Consider the following 21,200-nt stretch of genomic DNA (forward strand, 5'->3'; position numbering starts at 1 on the left):
CTTAAATTACTTTTTTTGATGTTGTACCTTAGGCTGCTGTGAATTTGGTTGAAACTCAGTTTTTTATCTCATTATTGGCATTCTTGAATAAAACCAGGAGGGCATGCCGCCTCAGAAGAAAACCTGCTAGTTAGATGGGACCATGGGCGGGCAGACCTGATCTTTGTAATACCAACATGAAATACAAGAGACAGGACATTATTGATTCTTTGGGAAGTGACCTAATATCTTTGTGCCCCAGTCTTCTTTTGTTAAACGAGGGTAATACTAAATCATAGATTTCATGTGATGATTAAATTATACACAAAAACTGCTTTCACCATGCCTGTTACATAGTAAGTTGCATCTAGTGTCTGCTGCTCGGGTATTGTTCTGGGAAAAATTTGCAAGACAACGAGTTCTATAAAATTTTATGTGTTGTTTAAGCTAATAAGATGATCAAAAATTCTCCTGACAATTTCTAGACAAGGAAGTGCTCTGGAAATTATCATTGAGGAATAAATCTCCCTTTCTCTCTAACCTCTGGGGGGACTAGCCATGCTTGGATTGAACAATAGTCCTTGTCTTCTTACAGGTAGCAACTTAGAAATGCCTCAACAAGTAAGCTCATGCTCTGGGAAAGGCAATTCAGGGAGCAATAAAACTCATGAAAGAAGCCACATATTATCAATAAATTCAGTTGTTTTATAAATATGTGTTGCTAAACTCTGAAGAGGAGGGTTTTTTTTTAATATAAGAAATTTATTGTCAAATTGGTTTCCATACAACACCCAGTGCTCATCCCAAAAGGTGCCCTCCTCAATACCCATCACCCACCCTGCCCTCCCTCCCACCCCCCATCAACCCTCAGTTTGTTCTCAGTTTTTAACAGTCTCTTATGCTTTGGCTCTCTCCCACTCTAACCTTGAAGAGGAGGGTTTTAATGGGGGCTAGATCAAGGCACTGCGATGTTACAACTGTGGTGGTTCCTTGAGGCAGAAAAACAGGACAGATAATAGCAATTCTCCAGGCCCTTGAATTCAATCCATCTGTGTCTTCAAACTGAAAATAAGGGAAAGTTCATTAAAAATGGAGTTGGAAAGCCCTGGAGAGGGAGCTTTCATTCCCTACCCCTCATGGTAAGAAGGCACCTCGCCTTCCCCAACAGGAAGAAGCTTACTTTATAAACCCCAGCAGAAGGAAGGAAGAATTTCTCCTAGTCCAGCAACAGCCCAGCCAATGAGAAACTACCACACTCCAGCAATTGAGAAACCATAACAGAACTTCACAGTTTCAGCGTTTCCCCTATAAAAGCAAGCCCCTCTCAGCTCTTCTCCAGACTTGATAATGGTTAGGCATAGTTTGCTTGTTCTGAATTGCAATTCTTTGTTATTCTCAAGTAAGCTTTTTTTTTTTTTTTTTTTTTTTTTTTTTTTTTTTTTTTTTTTTTTTTGTAAAATAGCTGTCTCTTATTTTTTCAAGGTCAACATTATGTGGTGATCAGAGAAGGATCCAGAAATGATGAACCCTTAAGGAACTAAACCCAGTAAACTGTGAAGTACCCACCTGAGCCCTTTGTGCTCTCTGCTTTTGCAAGTTGTCTTTCCTTTAGGTTTGGGAAGTCTCTTAGATCTGAACTCCCTCCTTTTGTTTGAACTCTGACTTTATTTGGGATCTGTTTAAAAGTTTTTTTCTTTACTGGTGAGTACTCCATTGTTTTTGTTTTTAACAAAACTCTGATTTGTAATACTGGGATTTCAATCTGCCAGACTCTCTCAGGAGTATCGTTTTTGGGGACCCCAGCCAGTTTTGTGTTTAAAAACTGTGGTCTCTCCTCATGTGCATTCTTAACTAATTGTATTAACTTAACCAAATTAATTTCATAATTTCAGTGGCCATTAGGGGAACTTCCTTCCCAAACTTACTCTTCTCAGAACTATATTAGAAGACCATACCTTTACAATAAAACTGAATGGCACACTTACTTCAATTGGTATTTGTGAGGTTTCCAAGTATATTCAGAACTCTAAAATTTCTTCTTTACAAAATACCCTTTCTAAATTGACCAAGGCAAAAAAAAAAAAAAGTAAAAAGGCATCAAAGTCCTCTCTGCTCCCTCCTCACATGCTTCATTCTCTTCCCCTGTGGCACCTCTGAATACCCTTCACCTCTTCATGTAACCCTCTCAATGAACTTAGAAACTGCACCTTTAAAATCAGACCCACTGAGGATTCTTATACTAAGGCCCTAATTTTTTATGTCCCTTGGACTGAGGCCTAATTGTCAACCATTCTTCTCAAAGTAACTGAGGATCCCCACAGATTTGCTGAGGAATTTAATACAGTCTTTCAAATTTAGTTTTCTCCAATGTGTACCAATTAGTTCACATGCTCACTGGCGAAGGCCAGGCCAGATACTGAATGAAAACAAATAATTGGGATCCTGAAAAATCTCTAGAACTTCAGGTAAGAGACCAACTCCCTGCCATGTTATATGATTGGACCTTGTTATATGATCTATCAGTTGCTAAGTAATGTCACCTGGCAATCTTTAGGGTTTTCCCAAAACTTGTCGACTGGAATAAATTTCAGGCTTGTACTTAGAAACTCAGGAAACCTGGCATGGTTCCAAATTGATTATTTTTTTTTAATTTTTATTTTAAAAAAAAATTTTTTTAAGTTTTTTTTTTTTTTTTTTTAATTTATTTTTGGGACATAGAGAGACAGAGCATGAACGGGGGAGGGTCAGAGAGAGGGAGACACAGAATCTGAAACAGGCTCCAGGCTCTGAGCTGTCAGCACAGAGCCCGACGCGGGGCTCGAACTCACGGACCATGAGATCATGACCTGAGCCGAAGTCGGCCGCTCAACCGACTGAGCCACCCAGGCGCCCCCCAAATTGATTTTTAGGAAAATTCTGGCCTTCCTCTGGATGTTGAATCCACTCAGGTGGCCTTTAACTCTATAGTAATTAATAGACTGAACTGGGATCTTTGTCTACTATTTAAGAGGATCAGGGTAGAATAAAAAATCTATGTCTGCTCCTCTTTAGTTACCAAATAAGTTCCCCCATACCATAGATGATTGAACTAAAAAGACTGCTAAAATCCTCCAATTCTTAACTCCAACAAATGGAGGCCCTTAAGCAAAACACTCCCCACCCAACCCGTTCTCTGCCACCATTGCAAAAGCTAGGACACTGGGTCATAGATTGTTGCAAACTTAGTGCTGTAGGAATCTTCAGTCCTCTAAACCAGCCTTAGCTTAGTTACTGGCTTCAGAGACCTACAGGGGCTGTTTCCACTACTCCCTCTTATCTGGCTCCGAAAAGCAATTCTCCAGACTGGGAATGAATAGCTAAACAGCTCCTGCCTCAGAGCACTACAAGTCTTAGTTCCTCCATTCCTGTTTGTTTATCAGGTAGAGATTTCTTGGAGAAATATGCCAGAATTTCTTTCTCCCAAAAGGGAGCAATAACTCTAGAATTTAACAGCAGAACCAAAGTAGCCAACCAGATGAATCAAATGACCCTTTGAAATCTTTTATGTGCTTCATCTCGGATGACATTAAGGCTAATTTTAAGGATATTGACCATTTGTCCCTATTGGATCAGCTGTAAGGTATCCAACCATAATATAAGATTGTAAGGCTCTGGGCCTCACTATCTCCTGGACTAGCATCCTTCATCACCCATAGGTGCTTTTGTCCCCAGTTACCCAAAACTCAGTGCTAAAGAGCAGTTGGATATACCTATTTGGTAACATGGAGAGTAAAAAGAAATAATATCCATTTAAAAACATCAGAAAATGATTAACACTTATTTTTTACGTTAGTAAAATTAGTGGCAGTACAAAAATTGTCAGTGTGCAGCTCAATGAATGTTCACTGAATAAATGAAATTTCACTCAGTGAAATTTCAATGAATTTGAATATCTCAAACACTATTCAGATGAAGAGATAGAACATTACTAAAGCCCCTGAGGTATATTGTCTCTTTTGTGATCACTGTCTCTGATAGGCAATGCCATCCTGCCTCTAATTCTAGAATTACCTCAGCCTGACTCTAATTCTAAAATTACCTCAAACAGTTAAAGTAGTACCTGGCAGGGGCACCTGGGTGGCTCAGTCGGTTGAGGATCTGTCTTCAGCTCAGATCATGATCTCGCAGTCGGTGAGTTCGGGCCCTGCGTCGGCCTCTGCACTGACAGCTTGGATTCTGGAGCCTGCTTCAAATTCTGGGTCTTCCTCTCTCTCTCTGCCCTTACCCAACTCATGCTCTGTCTCTCTCTCTCTCTCTCTCTCTCTCTCTCTCTCTCTCTCTGTGTCAAAAATAAATAAACATTAAAAAAATTTTAACGTTGTACCTGTCAGATAATTTAAAAAGAAGAAAAATATTATAAACAACAACCCTCAAACCTGAAGTCAGATATTAGTGATGAAGTAGATTGTGACCTACTAACAGAGCAGTTTATCAGGGCAATCAAATAAAATAGTAATATACATATGCCTAACTATATAACATCAAAATAAATAACAAATTTTGATATAATTATCAATAAATTGACAAAGCCATAACTATATAATTTCTTGTATTTAACTTCCTATTTTGGAAGTAAATGATATTTGATCATTTATTTCACACACACATACACTTATACTCCTATTTTTTTATTTATTTAGTTTTTTTTCTGGTAAGGGGAAGCACTCTGGCTCCTAGACTACTAGCATAAAATGTATATGACTTGAAGATAGACAATACAACTGTAAAAGTTCTGATTTGATATTTTTACAGAGCAATTTTAAATTATTTTAGAGAGAGAGTACATGTGCAGGGGAGAGAAAGAGAATCTTTTTTTCCTTTTTAAGTTTAATATGAGAGAGACAGAACATAAGCAGGGGAGGGGCAGAGAGAGAGAATCCCAAGCAGGTTCTATAGGGGCTGCGCAGAGCCAGAAGTGGGGCTTGAACTCATGAAACTGTGAGATCATGACCTGAGCTGAAATCAAGAGTCCAATACTTAACTGACTGAGCCACCCAGGCTCCCCTGGGAGAGAGAATCTTAAGCAGGCTCCATGCTCAGTGCAGAGCCTGACACAGGACTCAATCCCATGACCCTTGGATCATGACAATTGGATCAAAGTCAAGAGTCAGAGGCTCAACTGACTGAGCCACTCAGGTGCCCCTTATAGAGCATTTTAAATAATTAAACTTTACTAATATTAATTCATCATGAGTAGGAAAAATAAACATCTCTCATTCTACATAACCTATTGCCTATAGTTATGGTTCAAGAACAGATTATTCTGAATGTTACAGCTGTGGAAACAATACCTATCCAGACACAATTCAGTAAGACTGTTCCTCAGCAAATGTGTGATCTAGTCAATTCCCATAAGTTTTCTTAAAACCCTTCAAAGATATTCCTGTAATGTGGAACTTTATAAAGAACTGCATATAATTTGAGAATTTTGGAACACATTTTAATTAAATTACCTTCTCCTGTGTCTATCATCAATCTATCTTTAATCTATTATTATTCTGTTTAGTCATTTAATCTCCTAAAGCCTCAGTAACTGCAACTATAGCTATGGCTTGGTGTTTATTCATTCATCCATCAAATATTTATTGATGTTACTATGTGTATGGAATTCTAGGCACTGATGAGAAATAGTGGGCTTACATTTTCATGTTATAGGTTTCTGATAAAATATAAAATTTTGAGTTTATTTTGGTTCATGTATAGATTCTTTTGGTTCAGAATATGTTTTATGGTTCTCCATGTTTTTATGTGGCTTGCTGATCTATTATCAAGTATGGCCTGGAGTTTTTCTTGATGCACTTATGCCTGGAAAATTTCCCTTGAGTATATTATGGTAAATAATTGTCAGAAAGTTTCTGGCACTTGACAAAAATAACACACCAGTATATACAAAATGAAAATTGGGCCCAAACCATAACATTTTTATTATTCCTTTTATTCTGTTGTTATATTTATTATTGCTGATAATCATTTATTTACTATCAAACACCTTTTATTTCCATTGCTATATATAAAAATGAAAGCTCAGAATTTTGCTGTCTACCTATAAACACCATATTTATTCAATCAGTACACTTGAGGTTCAGTGCCATATTGACACAGACAACATAAGATATTTTTACAAGTTTGCTGAGAAGTATTTACTAAATATATTGAAAGAGACAAAAATCGCTAAACAGGTCTATGAAGAAATTATTTTGATTAAACGTTATATTTTATGTATTTTCCATTTTAATTGAGCATTTTTTTTAGTAGTAAGCTACACCTTATTTAATAAAACTTAAGATAAACAAAGTGTCTGGCCTGTTATGTCTCCTTGGGGAATAATTTTGTTACTCTGCACAATTTCCAACTTTTGTAAATATTATCAAGACACTTAGATTTTACAAATCTAACTACATATAGGATTTTATGAATAAAATAAATTTGTGCATTATTAAAACTAATTCTTAAAAGCGTTTCATAATAAGGAAGGCTAGATTTTAATTCTTAATGTAGAGAGTTGGGCGGCAACTATTTTCATTAGATATGAGAATATAATTTGATATATTCTACATAGCTTCTAAATTATGAATAAATTTAAATAAAATTATGTATAAAATAAGTATAGAGTGAGGACAGTAATGTTTATTATGGAATATGCTGAAATATAAAATGATTGTGAAACAGAATGAAATAATTTTTCTGTAAACACTCAAAATACATGTAAAATTATATTTATTTTCCCATTTTCCCATTTTTCCATTTCAAATTATTTACACTAACTTCCACAATTTCACAAGTTAGTAAGATATAATAAATATGCAACAAGAGTGGAGTTAGAATTCAGAATGGGAAATTAAAACAGTGCCAGAATATAGTTAAAACTTTAAAAGTTTAAAAAGAATTGATAACCCCAGGGGAAAAAGGACAAACAGTATACAAAAGTAAATCAAATGAATTAGAAACAGGAATTTTGATAAATACATCTAAAATATATAAAATAAAGCTGAAACTGGCAAATACAATCAAAAAATTTAAAAAAAGGAGGCAGAGGGGGGCACCTGGGTGGCTCAGTCGGTTAAGCGTGCGACTTCAGCTCAGGTCATGATCTAAAGGTTCGTGGGTTCGAGCCCCGCGTCTGGCTCTGTGCTGTCAGTTCAGAGCCTGGGGTTTGCTTTGGATTCTCTCTCTCTCTCTCTCTCTCTCTCTCTCTGCACCTCTCCCCCTCTCCCCCACTCATGCTCTGTCTCTATCGAAAAATGAATACACGTTAAAAAATTTAAAATAAATTTAAAAAAAAGAAAAAGGAGGCAGAGGGACACAAAAAGAAGTAATGAGTTCAAGGATATCACAATCTTGTACTCAAAACCCTTGGCTCCAGATATATTTTGATATCAGAACTTTAGAGAATTTAGAACTGTAGTGAGGACATATATTATTACATTTCCAACAAGAATAAAATGATTTGTATTATAAAATGTTGTCCATATTCTTCCATTTCAAGGACCTGTTATAATTTTGACACAAATGAAGCGCATAAAGAAAACTCTTGCCAAATCCCACCGCTAAAAGTAAAATTCAAAATAACAATCAATTTCAGTTCCGTATAGTGTAATTACACTCCTGATTAAGTAAATATATTTTAGGAGTGCAAATACACTTCAATATTAGAACATACAACAGATTCAGTAAGAAAAAATTTGGCAATCAGTCTATGACAAAATATTTCTTACAAAGTCACTAAGTTTATAAAAATCTTGTTAATGACATCGTTGGTATGGTGGGGAGTATAAAACTGAAGTTTCTACAAGAGAGGGACACAGGAGAGGCTCTCTCATTAACGAACAAAGCCGTATGACCTGTGACTCTCCAGCTTTCCTTGAAGACTGTTTGAATATTTAAGCCATAGTGGTAACAGGAATAGAAATAGAAGTGCTAAGGAAAGAGAAGTCAAGTATTACTTCCTAAATTTTCTGGTGGTATCTAAAAACTTGAGATGATCAGTTAGGAGAAAAGAATGCAGTTATTCTTACAAATCAGAGTTCAGGGAATTGCTTATTATAATCGTCAAGAGCTTCTTTAATACCACCGTGACCAGTTAAAGAATATATCAGATAAACCTAATCCATTCATAAGCTTAACAAAAATATAAAACCCTTAAGAATTAGCAACGAGCATAAAGGATATTTAATGCTTTTTCATCAAATTGATTGATGTTTTGAAGCTTGATTTTTAAACTTCATGAAGATGTAGTTTAAATTATTCACATGATAGCCTTATTTGAAACTGTGAAAAATCCCATTCACTTTATCTTTTTTTAACTTATTTATTTTTTAACATTTATTTTTTGAGAGACAGAGAGAGACAGAGCATGAATGGGGGAGGGGCAGAGAGAGAGGGAGTCACAGATTCCGAAGCAGACTCCAGGCTCTGAATTGTCAGCACAGAGCCCAGTGGTGGCTTGAACTCAGGAACTGCTCTATCATGACCTGAGCCGAAGTCGGATGCTTAACCAACTGAGCCACCCAGGCACCCCTCCATTTACTTTAAATACACAATAACTCAGTAGGAATTATACCAAACTTATAATAGTAAAAAAATATGTTAGTGGAAACAAGAAAAAAGTTAATTGCAAAGTTAAAAAAAGAACAAAACCTCAGGGTACACAAAAAATATATGTAATGATAGCAACTTTCTGAAAATGTGTATGTTTTTATGTTTCTTATATATGTTTGTGTATATGCAACATATGAATGTGATATTTAGTAGGCTTGTGGATATACACATTTAATAGTAAATATACACTACCCAAATTAAAGGCAAATAAAACAACATATCAATATACTTGCCTTTGTTAGGATTATACATTTCAAACTTTTTTCTTACTCTTGATAGAATACAAATTTTTCTAAAGTAATCATAATTGCTTATGTAATTAAAATACATAAAAGTTAATGCACAAAGTCAGGGCCATGAAAAAAACGCACACTAAAATCTTTCATCTTATTAAATATTATTCTTCTGCATAACTCTAACATTTATAAAAAATAATGTGAATAAGTAATAATAACCAGTTGTTAGTAACCACATCCATAAGGTTTTATTCAGGAGAAATCTATCTATCAGTGATGTTCAAATTAGAAAAATGTTTCCTCCTAGTAAACTCCTAGAAAGATTTCCATTAATTTCATTAATAGCATTCTTGCAAATCTTTATGTTAAAAAGTGACAGTTTCCGTGTGAGTTTTAAAAATACTGTTCAAATAATTATTGTCCAAAATAGTGCACTGTCATCTTCCAATGTTAATTCAGGAAGCTTGGCCAATCGAGCTAGGTCCAAATCCTAGTTAATTGATGGTTAGAGTTAATCCAAGGATAGATTCATAACAAAACAAAATCCAGATTCACAGACACAGAGATTAGAGCAGTGGTTGTTAGAGAGGAAGGGGAGTGACAAGTGGGCAAAATGGATGAATGTGATCAAGAAGGTACACATCTCCAGTTATAAAATGAATAAATCATGATGACGGAAGTACAGTCAATAATAATGTATTTCCTTCGTATGGTGATAGATGGTAACTACACTTAGGTGGTGAGCAGTTCTCATGGTATACAAATGTCGAATCACTACACTGCACACATGAAACCAATAAAATATTGCAAGTCAATTATACATCAATAAAATGTAATTAGTGTATAAATATTGCTTTATTGTAAATATACTGATAATGCAAAAGTAGATAAATTAGAATATCCTGCATACTTTTTTCCAGGGGTAACCTGTCTTCATGGTTTGCTTGGTGTCATTCCTGACATTTTCTATGGTAAGGACACTAAATATATATGACATATATAGTCCACTTGTTACATTAATATAATTAAATTATATGGAATGTTTTCTTTTTTTATTTCAAACTTGCTCTTATGTCTTGAAGATATCATATCAGAATATATGAAACTATTACTGTATTTTCGACCATATTTAATTGTTCCCATATTCATAGATAAGGTTGATTCTCCTTTTGGTCTTTGGAAAAACAATTTTTTTAATGTTTGTTTCTTTTTGAGAGAGAGACAGGGTGCAAGCAGGGGGAGGGGCAAAGAGAGAGGGAGGTACAGAATCTAAAGCAGGCTCCAGGCTCTGAACTGTCAGCACAGAGCCTGACGCGGGGCTGGAACTCATGAACTGCGAGATCATATCTTAGCCGAAGTCAGAGGTTTAATTGACTATGACACCCAAGTGTGCCCCTACTTTTAGTCATTTTAAAATAAAACTGCATGACCCAGCAATAACACTGCTAGGAATTTACCAAGGGATAGAGGAGTGCTGATGCATAGGGCCACTTGTACCCCAATGTTTATAGCAGCGCTTTCAACAATAGCCAAATTATAAGAAGAGCCTAAATGTCCATCAACTGATAAATAGATAAAGAAGATGTGGTTTATATATACAATGGAATACTACTTGGCAATGAGAAAGAATGAAATCTGGCCTTTTGCAGCAATGTGGATAGAACTGGAGGGTATTATGTTAAGTGAAATAAGTCAGTCAGAGAAAGACAGATACCACATGTTTTCACTCATATGTAGATCTTGAGTAACTTAACAGAAGACCATGGAGGAAGGGAAGCAGAAAAAAAAAAGTTACAGAGACGGAGAGGGCCATTAGAGACTCTTAAATACTGAGAACAAACTGAGGGTTGATAGATGGTGGAGGAAAGGGGAAAGTGAGTGATGGGCATTGAGGAGGGTGCTTGTTGGGATGAGCACTGGGTGTTGCATGGAAGCCAATTTGACAATAAATTATATTAAAAAATAAATAAAATTGCAATTGTTTATATCTTTTTTCATATGCATACTCATGTAACAGGTTTTTAGCACTGAAATTATACTGAAGGATAAGTGCATTTTAAATTTCAGAAAATATAATTATTCCCCATCAAGAGTTTGTGCCAATTTATAACATTATCTGTTGATAACCATTCCCTCATATATTCTGCCCTATCCCACTCCTCTTGGGGAAAATTATTTTTATTTACTATGCATTTCTTTTGACCTTATCATTTGTTCATTTTAATGGGAGAGTTTAATTTTTTGTATTAATATTCTAAAATACTTTATTCTAGTTTTTAAGATTATGCCTATTATACATTGTCTTATCTATTTTCAATACTTTATGGTGTCATATATGTTAATTAATAACATGGATTTTCTGTTTTGCTTTGGAAAGACTTCCTCACCCTGACTCAAAATATATGGTGCAATTGATGTTTACCTTTACATGATGCTACTTACTTTAATTGTATTATCCATGTAAAATTAGTTTTTCTGATTCTTATTAACATATTACATCGAAAATTATTTCTGTTTTGTTTTTTCAATGGTTAGCCATTGTTTTTAAATATTTTATTGACTATTACATCTTTCCCTATTCTTCTGAATTCCAAATATTCATTAAATGTGTCTAGACTATATACTGTTCCAACAAGTACTGTATTATTCGCATCAATTTACCTTACTACTTTATTTTTCATCTAATGTTGAAATTTTCAACATTTTCTTTTATTTTTGTCATATTTTTAGTTTTTTAAATGTCTATTTGTTTTGAGACAGAGAGAGCAAGAGCGAGTGAGTGGGGTAGGGAGAAAGGGAGAGGGACAGTCACAAGCAGGCTGCATGCTGTCAGCTCAGGCTCAGTCTTATGAACAGTGAGATCATGACCTGAGCCAAATCAAGAATCGAATCAAGAGAAATGACTGAGCCACCCAAGTGCCCCAATTTTTGTCATGTTTTTAATAAAGAATATTTCCTCATCATTTTTGCCTCCAAAGGAAATTTATTATCCAGTTGATTAATTACAAAATCTTTAACAATTTCAATTATATGGAGTATTTTTCTAAAACTTTTTGTTACATGGGCGCCTGGGTGGCTCAGTCATTTGGGCATCTGACTTTAGCTCAGGTCATGATCTCATGGCTCATGAGTTCAAGCCGCACATCAGGTTCTGTTCTGACAGTTTAGAGCCTGGACCCTGCTTCAAATTCTTTCTCCTTCTCTCTCTGCCCTTTCCCCGCTCATGCTCTGTCTCTGTCTCTGTCTCTCTCTCAAAAATAAACAAACACACACCCACAAAATAAAACTTTTTGTTATTTGTATAATTATTGTTATTTGTTTAATATTGATTTGTTCAATACAGGAACATTTTATGTCTCTGTGTATTTTTATGTGTGTCTTTTGGTATTTAATGCACCAATACTATTTGATTATTCCTATTTTATAATTGTTGATAACATGCAATATGCACTTTAAAAATATTTTCATTGAAATAGATTTTGCTGGTATATAGGCAAACTAAGAATTTAAAATTTTCATCTTGAATATGTTATCATGATGAACTTTAAATCTAATTTGGTGTAGTTTTTTTTTTTTTTCTTTTTTATTTTTTGGTAGTTGATAACATAGGACAAGCATAACTCTGCAAGTAATATCATTAAATGTCTCTGTATATTATACTATTTTTGTTGTTACTTTTCTTATTCTTCCAACTAGGACTTTAAATTTAAAAAAAAGTTTTATCTGTTAAGTGCAATGTTTCTACTGGAAATAGATACATTTTATTAAAATTAATATATACTTCAAGCCCTATTTACTGATTTTATTTTGTAAAGAATTGCTAGCATATTTTGCAAATGTTTTTGTGTTATCTTTTAAGGTTGCTTGGTGATTTTATGTTTTAATCTGTTAATCTGTGGAATTGTATTGACACTAATTAGCCTCAGATTCCTAGGATTAACCCTACTTAGTTCTATTGAATTAATTTTTTTAAATACTGTTGGAATTTATTTTTTAATGTTTTATGTAGACTCTTTCAATCTGTTTTTACAAGAGAAATTGACCTGCAAGATGTGTGTGTGTGTGTGTAATTTTGTCTTGTTTGGGTATCATGCATATGATATCCTCATAAAATGAGCTGGCAAACATATTGTATTTCCCATGTTCTGAAATAGTTTATATGATATGCACTTATTTTTTCTCTAAATATTTGTTAAAAACTCTTTCATATGTAAATTTTTAAAGGGTGATGATTTTATTAATATTTATCATAATTATTATAATATAATAAGAAAAAAAGAGGCTTTGAGTCCTGAAATGATTGACTTTCTGTAATCTTTCTGCCCTATACATACAAGCCATCTTAACTCTTTAAGAAGACAGAAAGAGGGGCATCTGGGTGGCTCAGTCAGTTAAGCATCTGACTCTTGATCTCGGTTCAGGTCACGATCTCATGGTTTGTGTGTTCGAGCCCCATGTCCGCCATTGGGTTCTGTGCTGACAGCATGGAGCTTGCTTGGGATTCTGGCTCTCCCTCTCTCTGCCCCTTCCCTGCTCACTCTCTCATTCTCTATCTCAAAAATAAACAAATAAAAAATAAGAGGTTAAAAGGCAAAATATTATACACACACACACACACAGTAAGGTAAGACTAGTAAGGGATAGTATTTTTACCTCAGGGCTGCATTATATTTAAAAGTAAATAAAAGTTACCATTTTCATCACTTAGATATCAGCTGTTTAGACCTGTCTTACTATATTCCAGCTATCACTGCCTGTCAGGCTTTCATTGGTCCAGGAACTATCTATAACTATTTATTCATGTATTTGTTATGCACTAAGTAACTGAAGATAAACATTTGACATGATTTCTTTCTTTATGGATGCATTCTTGTTTAATAAAAAAAAGTAGGAGATTCTTGAGCATTCATGGACTAAATCCAAATGATAGTTTGATCAACCATGAAAACTTTATTAAATCAAGGGGAACATTTGCTTCATTATTTCCTTTCTATAAAATGTTTACAAATGTAAAGAAAAGGCAAAACTAAAACTTGATCAATGAACAAAGGCTTTATCAATTTCACAGTATCTATTTATGTATCTATCATGACCATAGATAAATTCTCATAAAACTTCATATTCTGATTATTGCCAATACTGTAATTAAAGAGACAAAGGAGTCTTTTGTTTTCCCCTGAATTCCATAGTCAACGACAACACTAATAGCTTAGTTGATTATAGCACACTTTGTATTTTGTAAAAGCTCAAATCATTGCTGTTCTTTCTCCATTTGTTTTATCAAATTATTTATAAAGATAGTTTTAAGCAAATACATATTTTACTCAATATATGCAGGAAAGAAAATTCAGGTCCCTCAGTCTTCCAAAGCTGATATTTTATATATTTAAATCTTTGTCAAAAGTACTTATTGTCAATGATATATGTTACAAGTAATGTTGTGACCTAACTTGATGATGTTTGACTAACATTAAATTTATAATCAGAATCTTTTTGTATTATAAACAAAAACAATGACTCATACTTGATTTTAGCACATTGCTCTACAGTTGGTATGTTGGTCATTAGTGGAAAATATGCTTGGGCAATTGTTTAGTTAAAAGGTGCATTTGTATTTTGTTTAATTAGAAAATAAGACATTTCTGTGAAATTAGAAAAAAAAAGTATACATTCACTATTATATGAATAATTTGGAGGCTCACTGACATGCAGAAATCATTGGATATAGTGGATTTCAAACTTCTAGAGAAACACAAAATTTCTCTTACATTATAATATGCAATGAACATTTATAATCCAAATCCCATGCTGGAATTGTGGAAATAACACATTGGCATTAAAACTTGATATCAGATATTATAGAAAGGAATAAAGAAAAATTTATGGGTTTTTAAAAGTTTATTGATTGTTTATTTTTTTAGTAATTTTTACACCCATGTGGGGCTCGAACTCCTGACCCGACCCCAATATCAAGAGTCACATGCTCTTCTGACTGAGCCAGCCAGGTACCCCTTCATATTCTTAACAGAATTCTGCATTTACTTCATCTGAATATGTTATCAAATAACTAAAAGAAACAGAAATACAACTGCTTCAACCAACAGGAAATTGTATTCTGAATAGTTTAAACATAATTCTAACCAACCTATGTCTTAATACAGGGGTAAATATTATCAAATAGCATTCTATTTTATAATGGTCAATGTAGGTTTATTCATATACCAATGAATGCAAAATTCAGTGGGGAAAATTGTTAATTTAAGACACCCAAACTTCCAAATATAAACAGAAAACAATGCTAAAGGACTTGAATTTTACTTAAATTGACTAGCATTGCCGATAGTATGAAATTAGTAATAATTGGTTATTAACCTTGAAGACTGGGTGAATAGAGGATTGACTGCATAAAACATAGTGCTACTGAACTGCAAAGTGTTACTGATGACCTTTGTGCTTCTTAGTGAAATTTAAAGTATAGATTTTTATTTCTAAACTCTGATATGGTTTGGGATTTAGTTACCTTGGAGACTGCCTCTCTACCCTTGCTAGAAAAAGGATCATTTGAAAGTTCCTGTTGTTTCCAGCTCAAAACAATTGAGAAAATAACAGTTTCTTTTGAAATATACTCATAGTTCAAAATTTCTACAGTAAAATGCATCAGGAATATAAATTTCACGTTATCAATAGCTGTGTACCACTGTTAATATAATAACCTACCTTTCTTGAATGCACATTTTGTGACCAGCACTATCATAAGACTTTATAGATAATACCACTTGAAACTCATAAGAAAAACAAACGTATGTTAAGACTATGCCCCTCCCCCCTTAAATAGGAAAACATTGAGCTTGTTGAACATATATCTTCAGGGTAGAGCTTCCAGGCTATTCCAGAGCATGTGTTCTCCTTACTCTCTTTCCTGATTCTCATGTCTGTGTACTTCAAAAAGAGTTTACCTTAGTTGTTATAAAATACAGTGTGATTGAGCACATGTGTAACAGGGACACTATTTCTACAATCACCTGAATTTATTGGGGAATATGCAAAAGGCTGTCTTCAGTCACATCCTGATCAGGAGTGAAGTTCTGCATGCCATTACCCTCCAAACACACCCCTAAAGATTTCGAAATGTTTTACCCACAGTTCAGAGTCTTAAGACCATCCAGGACTGTTAAATAAGTACATAAATAGGCCATTGTGAAGTGGAGATATGAATGACATTTCAAGAATACTGAATGTTCAAGAAATTTTACATTTTATCCACTAAATGTTAACAGTGCTAATGGAAACAAAAATTCTATAGCATTAATATGTCCATATATTAAAAATGTAAGTCTTACATTACATTTAACTCCCACATTTGTTTGCAATTTTTTGAAATTATCTAGGGTGAGACATTTAAGCAAAAGGTATTCTATTATTTTTTTGAAAGGTTTTCCATTAAATGAGTATGAGATGACGTATTGTAGACTGTGAATATTTATAATTAGGATACTCAGCAAGAGATGATCTATAATAAATTCTCTTTCCTTTTCTTTCCCTTTCCTTGCTCCGTTTCTTCCATCCTTCCTTTCTTCCTACCTTCTTTTTTAGCTTTCTTCCTCCCTTCCTCTACTATCCCATTTCTTTTTCCTTAACTTTCTCCTCCTTCTCTCCCTTTCTCCTTCTTCCTTTTCTCTTATTCTTTTCTCCCTCCATCTCCCCCCTTCCTTTTTTCCTTTCTCCCTTTCTCCCCATTTCTTTTTCTATCATCTGTCCGTCTGTAATCACTATCTATCTACTACACGAGCTGTAATTGTGATTTAAAATGTAGCCTTTAAAAATGAGATAAACTAGCACAAAGAAAAAAATAGTTCCCTAAGTTATTGTGTAACTGTACTGCTTTACCCCTAGACATAGACTTTCAGGTCTTATGAAAAATATGAAAACTCAAATTTACATCATTTATTGATGAATGATCACAGTGTTGTTCTGTCTTCAAAAGAAAAAAAATGCACTATATTGTACACCTGAAGCTACTATTACACTGTATGTTAACTGGAATTTAAATAAAAACTTAAATGAAAATTAAAAAAAGTACATCCATATCATAAAAAATATTTAAATAGTATTTTAATTAATCTCAGAATAAATAATAAACCTGGTATTCACTATGAAATATGTCAATCCATCAGTAAGTTTCATGTCATATATTTTATTTTAATAAAGGTATAAAAAATACCTTGATATAAGAGCTATTTGTTGGGGTTTCTGGGTGGCTCGGTCAGTTAAGTGTCTGAATCTTGATTTTAGCTCAGGTTATGATCTCAAGATCATAACCTGTGAGATTGAGCCCCTCATTAGGCTCCACACTGACCATGGAGCCTGTTTGAGATTCTCTCTCCCTCTGCCCCTCCTCCACTCTTTTTTGCTCACTTTCTTAAAAAAAAAGATATTTAATAATTTATTATTATTTATAATTTAGAGAGAGTGTGTGAGTGGATGAGAGGGGCAGAGGGAGAGAGAGAGAGAGAGAGAGAGAGAGAGAGAGAGAGAGAATCCCAAGCAGGCTCCATGCTCAATGCAGAGCCCAATGTGGGGCTTAATCCCACGACCCTTGGATCATGACCTGAGCCCAAAAGGATTGTAATAACAAATAATACTCTAGGAGAAGACTCCAAATGAAGAGGATGTTAAAAAGACTAGGCTGAATTGCTCTAAGAAGATGAAGGAGAAAAGGTGATAAAATAGAAGCATATTAAGTAAAGAATAGAATAAGAAAGATATGCAGAAATTCAAGGTCAGTGGATAAAACCAAAGTGCCTGAAAGATGAAAGCAGAGGACTTCTCTTTTGGAATAAATTGTCAAGAAATAGTTTTAGCATTTTCTGTCTGCCCCATTCCGAACTGGAAAACTAAATCGACATTCCCATGCCTCCATTCCCCAATATTTATATAATAGAATGTTAGATATTAAAAGGACTATCAAGAACCTAAATTAGACTAGAATCTAACAGCTTCAAAGAAAGAAAGAAAGAGAAGAAAATAAAAAGTAAAAGAAAACCACTCCTGTGACAAAGCAGGAACTTTCTGTATCCCTGTCTAAAAAGGAAAGTATATTGTAGACAACCACACGTTTTTCCATTGCCCACCATAACAAAAGATAGTTTTTTAAGTGTTTTGTTTTAATTCTAATATAGTTAACGTGCAGTGCTGTATTAGTTCCAGGTGCACAAGATAGTGATTTAACAATTCTGTACATTACTCAGTGCTCATCCTGATAAGTGTATTCTTAATCCTCGCCATTTCACACCCCACCCCCCGCCCATTTACCCTGGTAACCATCCTTTTGTTCTCTATAGATGAGTCTGTTTTTTGGTTTATTTTTTCCCTTGTTCATTTGTTTTGTTTCTTAAATTTCACATATGAGTGAAATCAAACGGTATTACTCTTTCTCTGACTTATTTTGCTTTGCATTATACTCTCTAGCTCCATCCATGTTGTAGCACATGGTATGAATTTATGTTTTAAGGCTGAATAATATTCTATTATATATATATATATATATATATATATATATATATTACATCATATTATATTAGCTGTGGCTAATATATATATATTAAACATACTTTATCCATTCATCAATGGATGCATGGGCTCCTTCCATAATTTGACTATGGTAAATACTACTGCAATAAACATAGGGGTGAATATAATCCTTTTGAATTTGTATTTTCATATTTTTGGATAAATCCCCAATAGTGTGGTTACTAAATTGTATGTAAATTCTATTTTGATTTTTTGAAGAGCCTCCACACTATTTTCCAAAGTGACTGAACCAATTTGCATTTTCACCAAAAGTCCACGAGGATTCTTTTTCCTCCACATCCTCACTAACATTTGTTTCATATGTTTTTGATTTTAGCCATTCGTACAGGTGTGAGGTGATATCTTATTGAAGTTTTGATTTGCATTTACTTAATGCTGAGTGATGAACGTCTTTCCATGTGCTTATTGGCCATTGTATGTCCTCTTTGGAGAGATGTCTGTTCATCTCTCATGCCTTCTGCCCATTTTTTAGATTATTTGTTTTTTGTGTGTGTTGAGTTGTATCAGTTATTTATATATTTTAGATACTAATCCTTTATTGGGTATGGCATTTGTAAATATCTTCTCCCATTCAGTAGGTTTTCTTTTAGTTTTGCTGATTTTTTCCTTTGATTTTTATTTTGATGTAGTCCCAAAAGTTTATTTTTGCTTTTATTTCTCTTGGCTTAGGAGATATATCTAGAAAAATGTTGTTATGGTTGATGTCAGAGCAATTACCAATTGTGATCTTCTAGGATTTTTATGGTTTCTGGTCTCACATTTGAGTTCTTAATCCATTTTGAGTTTGTTTTTGTTTATGGTATAAGAAAAAGTTCTAGTTTCATTCTTTTGCACATAGCTGTCTAGTTTACCCAACACAATTTGTTGAAGAGACTCTCTTTTTCCCATTGCATATTCTTCCCTATTTTGTCAAAGATTAATAGACCACACAGTTTTTTTTTTTTTCTGTGCTATCCTGTTTCATTAATCTATGTGTCTATATTTGTGCCAGTACCATACTGTTTTGATTACTATAGCTTTTTATTGTAACTTGAAACCTGAAATTGTGATAGCTCTAGTTTTGTTTTTTCTTTTCAAGATTGTTTTGGCTATTCAGGGTCTTTGATGCTTCTATGCAAATTTTAGGATGGCTTGTTCTAGTTCTGTGAAGAATGCTATTGGTATTTTGATAGAGATTGCATTAAATCTATAGATTGCTTTGGGTAGTATGAGCATTTTAACAATATTTGTTCTTCCAATCCATGAGCATGGAGTATCTTTCCATTTTTTTGTGTCATCTTCAATTTCTTTCATCAACTTTTATAGTTTTCAGAGAACAGGTCTTTCACCTCCTTGGTTAAGTTTATTCCTAGGTATTTTATTGTTTTTGGTGCAGTTATAAATGAGATTGTTTTCTTAATTTTTCTTTCTGTTGCTTCATTATTGGTTTATAGAAATTCAATAGATTTCTTTACATTGATTTTATACCCTGCTGCCTTACTGAATTCATTTTATGAGTTCTAGTAGTTTTTTGGTGGAGTCTTTAGGGTTTTCTATATATAGTATCATGTCATCTGCAAATAGTGAAAGTTTTACTTCTTCCTTACCAATTTGGATGCCTTTTATTTCTTTCTGTTTTCTGATTGCTGTGGCTAATATTTCCAGTACTATGTTGAATACAAGTGGTGAAAGCAGACATTCTTATCTTGTTCCTGATCTTAGTGATAAAAGTTTCAATTTTTCACCAGTGAATATGATATTAGCTGTGGGTTTTTTGTATAAGGCCTTTATTATGTTGAGGTATGTTTCCTGTAAACCTACTTTGTTAAGGATTTTCATCATGAATGGATGTTGTACTTTATTACATGCTTCTTCTGAGTCTATTGAAATTATCATATGGTTTTAATCCTTTCTCTTATTGATGTTATGCATCATATTGATTAATTTGTGAATACTGAACCATGCTTGCATCTCTGGAATAAATCCCCCTTGATTGTGAATGATCTTTTTTAAAATGTATTGTTGGATTGAGTTTGCTAATTTTTTTGAAGAATTTTACATCTATGGACATCAGAGTTATTGGCCCATTGTTTTGTGTGTGTGTGTGTGTGTGTGTGTGTGTGTGTGTGTGTCTGTGTGTCTGTCTATCTTTATTAGATTTTGGTACCAGGGTAATACTAGCCTTATAGAACAAATTTGGAAGTTTTCTTTCCTCTTCTATTTTTTGGAATAGTTTGAAAGGAATAGGTATTAACTTTTCTTTAAATGTTTGGTGGAATTCACCTGTGAAGCCATCTGGTCTTGGAGTTTTGTTTGTTGGGAGGTTGTTGATTACTGATTCAATTTCACCTCTGTTAATTGGTCTGTTCAATTTTTCTATTTCTTCCTGATTTAGTTTTAGGAGTTTATATGTTTCTAGGAATGTATCCATTTCTTCTTGGTAGTCCAATTTGTTAGCATATAATTTTTCATAATTTTCTCTTACAATTCTTTTAATTGCAGTGACATCATTTATAATTTCTCCTCATTCATTTCTGTTATGTTTGTTCTCTCTCTCCCTCTCTCTTTTTATTTTGATGAGTCTGACTAAAGGTTTATTGATTTTGTTGATGTTTTCAAAGAATCAGCTCCTGTTTTCATTGATCATTTCTGTTGTGTTTTTTGTTTGTTTTTAGTTTCAATTTTATTTATTTCTGTTCCAATTTTTATTATCTCCTTCCTTCTACTGGAATGTCCTTCCTTCTACTGTTTAATTAAGATTTTTCTTGCTTTTTTGAA

Source organism: Panthera uncia, assembly GCF_023721935.1.
Source record: "Panthera uncia isolate 11264 chromosome A1 unlocalized genomic scaffold, Puncia_PCG_1.0 HiC_scaffold_17, whole genome shotgun sequence".
Taxonomy (NCBI): domain Eukaryota; kingdom Metazoa; phylum Chordata; class Mammalia; order Carnivora; family Felidae; genus Panthera; species Panthera uncia.